The sequence below is a fragment of the Phaethon aethereus genome (assembly GCF_964289735.1).
Source record: "Phaethon aethereus genome assembly, chromosome: 8".
NCBI classification, from domain to species: domain Eukaryota; kingdom Metazoa; phylum Chordata; class Aves; order Phaethontiformes; family Phaethontidae; genus Phaethon; species Phaethon aethereus.
This window is the reverse complement of record NC_138584.1, coordinates 34511785-34518450: the sequence shown is the minus strand read 5'-3', so window position 1 is coordinate 34518450 and position 6666 is coordinate 34511785.

The window sequence follows — 6666 nt, the reverse complement described above, 5'->3', positions numbered from 1 at the left end:
AAACAATTGCATTTCCATACTGCAATACAGTTCAGAAATAGCGTTCACTCTGCAGGGAATAAGGTACCTCCTCTAGCACCTTAGTGCGATCCATTGTGGTGCTATCTGTGTCTCTGAACCGTTCATTTCTTCACTGAGCCGTTAATCTTCCTTTCATTGGCTCTGTGTTTAACTTCTCTTCATCATACTGGCTTGGAAGTCCCTGCTGTGTCCATGATGCTGTGTTGAGATTCATTAGCGTGCTTGGAGATTCATTAGCTAGAAATTGTCACTTTTTCCTTCTTTTTTTCCACATTCACTTAGGAGACTTGCTCCATATAATGGTTGAGCATCAGCTAGGTTACCTGGTATTTGCATTCAGCAGCTGCTCAAAAACATGGGATTTATATAAAGAGTTATGAGAACAATAAGCTCAAGCATTAAATCTTCATGTAAGAAAAAGTTTTTCTTGAAGTTAGTTTAAGTGTAGTGCACATTGAATGGGGCTCACATTGGAAGATTTTATTTGCAAAAGCTTAGGATGTTTCTGGATTAATTTCCTTCCTTCTAATATTTTGAATAGGTAGGCATTTCAGTACTCTGGCTTCTTGTGCATATTCTCATTTCAAGTGGTTCCAGTCTCCTAATTTGACAATAATCCAGCTTTTTGGTTTGTTAGAAGGAATTTGTGCAAAAGGCTAATGGTGCTATTTGTTTGTATTAAGAAATTTAGATTCAAGTGCTGTGGTGTAATTGTACAAAAATGTAAATATTTTCAAAATTATATTCTTTGTGCACTGTAGTTTAAACTTTTTCTGGAAATCAATAGAGTTAAGTATCAAACTTTATAATAGAGTACCAACAATGCTTAGTAAAGGTAACCAACCTAACTAACCATGCAGGTGATAAATGGAGATGTCTTATCACAAGGCAATAAAAGCTGACTTGTCAGGCACATCAACAGAACGTGGACGTCCATGTCTGAAGCAGACGTTCTTTCAAAACTTCGGGAATCCGTCTGTATAAAACCCAAAGAGGCTACTCTAGAGAAGTACAGTGTCCGCTCTGTAGTGGAGTCGTTGGGAATCCCTATCAGCAAAGTACAGATAAACTGAAAATAGGAAGTTGAGGTTGATCCTTTTCCAGCATCACTACTCACCTGTCAGACTTGCAGATTTCTAATGCTTACTTTGCAGACTGTGAGCGATACACTGGAGTTACGACTTCAAAATCAATTGAAAAGAAAGCTATAGGGGAAAAAAGCAAAGGGAAATGTAGAATTGTTGTAATTACTTTTGAAGTACTGTATCAGTAGCAGATGTTGAACATTCGGTAGGAATGATAGAACTTGTTCTTCCAAGTAATCATGAATTCCTAAAGTGTTTTACATCTATGGTATAAATTGACACGCACCTCATATTCCTCCTTAGAAACAGCCGAGATCCTTACCGTGAGAGACCAGGGTCGAGTGTATGTAGAGATGGAATTATCCTGTTAGTGCTGAAGGTTGGGATTAAAGATCAGTGGGGCCAAATACGGATTTCTCCTGTCGCCCTCTTTTACAGATGCCTGTTGCAGGGTAGAATGTTTTGTGTAGTGCTGCTGGATCAGGTCTTGTGCCAGGTGTGAAACCACAGTGAGTGCAGGTGCTGTACAGGATTGCTGAGTGGCTTGCACATTTCAGCAAATACAGAAGAACGTTTCTCCGTAAGGTGAATGTTGGACGTCCTTTTTCTTGGTATTGCAGGGGAAGAACCTTGTGTTTCATATACTTTGCATTTTTGGTTATTCCAAAATAACATCACAGAGCTTGCTGACATAGGAAGGAGTCTTTGTAGCTGGAGCTATGTGGTTTAGGCAATGTAGCGACTGCAATGGACTGGATTCTAGCCTTTAAAAAAAGAACAAAGCTTTTTGTGTAGCCTGACATGAAAAGGGAGGGTTCTGCGTATCTCCATCTGCCTATAGAACAGCCCATGTCGTCTTCTGGTGGCAAATGAGATGTCTGACTTAAAGCCCAGTGTAGTTTGTGGAAATGTTTTCTGTGATTTCCATGGACAATGGCTGCAGATTTTGTGGGGTTTTTTTAACCTTCATGATTACACAACTACTAACTTTGATACATTTTAAGATTTGCAGAAACTTTTTATAGTGGGTTGCTATATTAAGGCTTGCTCTAATTTTGGAGTGTCAGCAGAGATGAGTGGACACAGATTCGGTTGACTCTAGTCTTTTTACCTTATTATGGTGAACATACCCTGCTACTTCTTTTTTTCCTGCTATGGAGCTGAATGATCAACTCCAACCAGGTTGTCCTTTCCAGTCCAGTGACTGTTTTTAGATTCCTGTGACAGCCTCATGAAGTAAGACTTGGTGAACTGCTTCTTGGTACATTTCCTTCAGACTTTTGGTGATGTGTTTTCTGTCTGAAACATTCCTAGTGACGAGTTTTGAAACACTCTTGAAACATAGGGACGCTTGGGATGTGGTTTCCTGATGGATACACTACAAGCTGTGGGAATCCTCATTAGTGAGAGGGACATTAGGCTGAGCCTACCTTAGGGACTCATGTCTTGGCACAACTGTAGCAATCCCCAGGCGTGAAGATGTGATCCCGGCAGTGTAGTTGTGCTGGTGCCGTTCTTTAGTGGCGACTGTGTCCACACCCATATAAATGTTTTATCCACTATGATTTGTTTTGCTTGCAAGAGTTGTTGCGTTGTACTGACACGAAGCGCACGTTTGTCGGTATGGATGTGCCTGCACAGAAGCTTCACCAGCGCTGCGGGTGGTTGAGGTGTTTCTAGTACAGAGGGAGCCGTAAGTCCGCAGCTGTGCTGTGGGCACCAGTGTCCTTTACCACTCGGGATCCCCGGTTCGGATATCTTTTGGAAATTTATTTTTTCTAGCAGGATTGATCTAGCAGAATTTAATTTTTTGTTTTCCCCCTTTTCCTTAAGACCATGTTGGGTGCTAAGGGAAGGCTTTGTCCCCTCTAGAGTGAATACATATCCGCAGCGGTTTCACAGATGTTCTCTCATCACTGCTGCGCCGCGAGAAGCGTGTCAGCTTTCACTTGTTTGTTTGACTTGTGCATGTGTGGGGACTTCCACTGCAACAGGATTCCCTGGAATGTGAGAGTATCTGGGTAACTAAAAGCGCCTTTCTGGACCCACCAGCTGAGGCGTATGGCATCATGGTTAACGCAAGGGGGACGAAACGGGGAGCTTGCACAGGTTGGGTATGAATCGCCGCCTTAAGATGCGCGTTGACACCATGGTGGTCTTCTGAGGTGACGGGAGGAAACCTCTGTACCCCGGCTGTGGGGGAGACCACCTCAGTTCAGAGTCTGGATGTTGTTTCCTTCTGATCTTGCCACTTTTTTTTTTTTTCCCCTGATGGCTGTGAGGGGTGTTTTTAATGAATAAGTATTAAGACAGCCATTAATTTTGGTAAACTAAAATACGAAATTGTTGCAAAAGAATTCCTAGGGTTGTTTCTTAACCAAACTGTTTTACTGGTCTTCCAAAATACTGCTTTAATTTGTGGCAAAGGGAATGTGTTTTCTTTTTCCTTTCGAGGAGCTGCTGTTTCAGTCACTGTACTCACTTTACTGCAATTCTTGATTTATGTATTGAAAAGATTTGTTACAAAAATCTCTGGATATATTTGTGCTGGAAACCCACCTTGTTAAGTTGATACACAAAGCAACTGTCTAGTTTTTTTTTTTTAACGTATTTGTTCTTGGTTTGTAATTCATTCAAGGATAACTGCATTATTTAATCTGTATTAACAAATCTCCTGTAATGCTGCAGTTTCACATTTATTTTCCTTACAATTTGTAATTATCATGGAAACAATGTCCTTTTTTTGCATTTTACTAGTTGTCTGGTCTATGTTTTTAACTTACCTTCACTAATAGTAATTTTTGGTTGTATCATTTGTTAGAATAAAGACCAAAATATGCTGTTTGATTCTGAAACTGGTCAACATATGAAAATCAAGTTTTAACTTTTCTGTCACAGTACTTTTCACAGAATCACTAAGGTTGGAAAGGACCTTCAAGATCATCAAGTCCAACCATTTTCAGACTATATATACACTGTAGACATGCATCTCCGTGCAGGGATTCGATCTGAGGGGAAAAGTTCACACTGCTATGTTCTGCAAGGGCATTTGCTTGGTCATTTTTATGAAGCCGGAAATGTGCTCATTTAAATAGAGTGACAACTGCTTGTAATGGTAGTCTCTTGGAAGAACTGCAGATGGCTTAGGAGAGCAAACCCTGGAACTTCTGAAGCTTCATTTTGCCTTGTAGAAGTTGTTTTAGTTTTTAGTTTTGGGGTTTTTTTTAACTTGGAATTTGTTTTTCTGTTCTCTCATCAGCCGTTGAGCTTGCAGAGCAGAGACCAGCCATCCTTCTGTAGTTAGGGATTTGCTAACTTCTAAAGTCTCATCTTTATATTCTGGAGCTACAGAAAGTGCTTAAAACATGAGTAGTTGAAAACATATGTCAGTAAACGGTGCAGTTGTAGCTTTTATGTTGCTAGAACACACCATTAAATACTGTGGGTAGCTACAAGCCTGGCTTTTGCTGTGAAGTAGTACTCTTGAATTGTGTATGACAACCCCTGCTAGGGCCTTTCCAGATCGATTTCTGTGAAGGTCCCACTGAGCAAGACATTTTTCTTTCTTTTGCATATGGTGAGTCATCACTGTGTGATGGCCCAGCTACTGAAATAGAATTCTCCACCAGCAACAGAGTGTGTAACTTTTTCCATTGTGGCTGTGGTATTTCATTCTCATTTCACACGTGTCTGACACTGTCATTCCAAATGAAGGGTTGAATACGGTGAGCTGCAGGCTGATATGGTACCTAAGAGTTGGAACAAAATCACTACCGCCACTTTTAGTTCCGGGTCAGAGCAGATGACTTGTTCCTCAAGTTCAGAGAGAACATGGCACATCAGCATCAACATGGCTGAAAGCAACAGAAGAGCTGGGCTATTGGGGAGCCAAGTGAAAGCTGAAATCTGGCAGTAGCAAATAGAAGGCTGATGCAAGAATGAATCGTATTTGATATGAAAACATTGGGGGTTTTAAGAACTCAGGTAGCAGAAACAATAGCTACTGTAACATTTAATGTAGCATGGGCTTCAACAACTGCAGCTCACAGAAGAGCATCATTCACCTCTGGTCTGGTTCCCAGCTGGCATTTTCCAACAGCTTTAGGTTTGGTCTAAAACTAGTTGCCCAGCTTTGGCTGCAGCCAGCCCCCAGCCTCTGGGAGAAAAGCAAGGAACAGCTCTCCCTCACCCTTCAGTTCACAGTTAGCAAGCTGCTCTGTTACAGCACTTCAGTCCATGTCTGTGAGCAGCCACAGGTGCTGCCTCCCCCCTGTACAGCCATGGCTGCCTGGGTGTCTCTACAGTTTAAAGTGGAAAAACTCCTGCAAGCCACTGCTGTCAGTTAAACACACCTGTAAGAACACCAGGGGCAGCTGCTAGTAAATCAGGATTATACTACTTCAGTAATGCAGAGACCTGGAAGGCCTTGCCTCAAGAGGGCAAGCGAGCAGATGCTCCATAATAATCAGCAAACCAACTTCAAATTACTGAAATGAAGTTGTTGTTCTGGCTTGGTGCTCTAACTGTGCGACACAGCGTGCAGCCACCTGGGAGAGGAAGCTCTGGTACAGGTTGAAGCAGCGCAGAGGGCGGCAGCGGCATGTCTGTGACACCACCGGAGGGGAACACGGCAAAGTGTTACACAGGCAGCTCTCGCTGCACCTGCTCTTACCCTGAAAGGCAATACCCCAAAACCAGTAAGGTTATGTGCCTCGTTAACAAACATTGTCTACGCCCACATGCATCTCCCCAGTTTGTATTTGGGCTTGGTTAATGTGCAACACAGACTTGGGCTGTTAGTAAAATAAACTAGAAACAACGTAATTGAGTTACATCTAGCCCTTGAGCGACCGTCCTGAGCTCAATACCCTGGCTTACAGCACATGAATGACTTTCACAACAACACAGTCTACGGACCAAGGAGTTTTACTTTATTACTAAGAATCGGTTTATGTTCTTGTGCTTCACATATAAATATCCTCATGACAACAAAAAAGGCACATTATGAAGACATCATGCACCCTGTCTGTGTCTTTTTATTACAAGAACTATCTCCGCTAGAAGTAAAAGCCTAGAACTGGCTGTATGACATATACCTCTCTGTGTTGACAAAATATTCAAAACAGTTGGTAAAAATTTACATTTCTACAAATTCTAAAAATGACACTGCATACCTAAATGGCAAGTTCCACTTCGCCTGGGGCAAGAGGACAGTTTAAAAAGAAGGTGGTTTGACTCACCAGATTCACGGAGTTCAAGCACCACTTACAGTTTCATTCCAAAACTTCCTAACTTAAACCAGTAAGTTTTTAGTTGATGTTAACAGCCTACTTCACATGCACAAAGCATTCGCTGCTTCCTGTTTCTGCTAGTCTTCCATTACCATCCTGAAGAGGTGAATGTTCATATTTCAATGAAAATACAAAAAATTTTTACAAATACGTATTTCTTTTAAAAAGTACCTGTCCCATAATACCTCTAGGCTCCCATTTAAGTCCATTCCCTTCATTCCCCCAAAAAGTAAAATAATTCTATCTTTAGTGTAACATACTTAACTAGA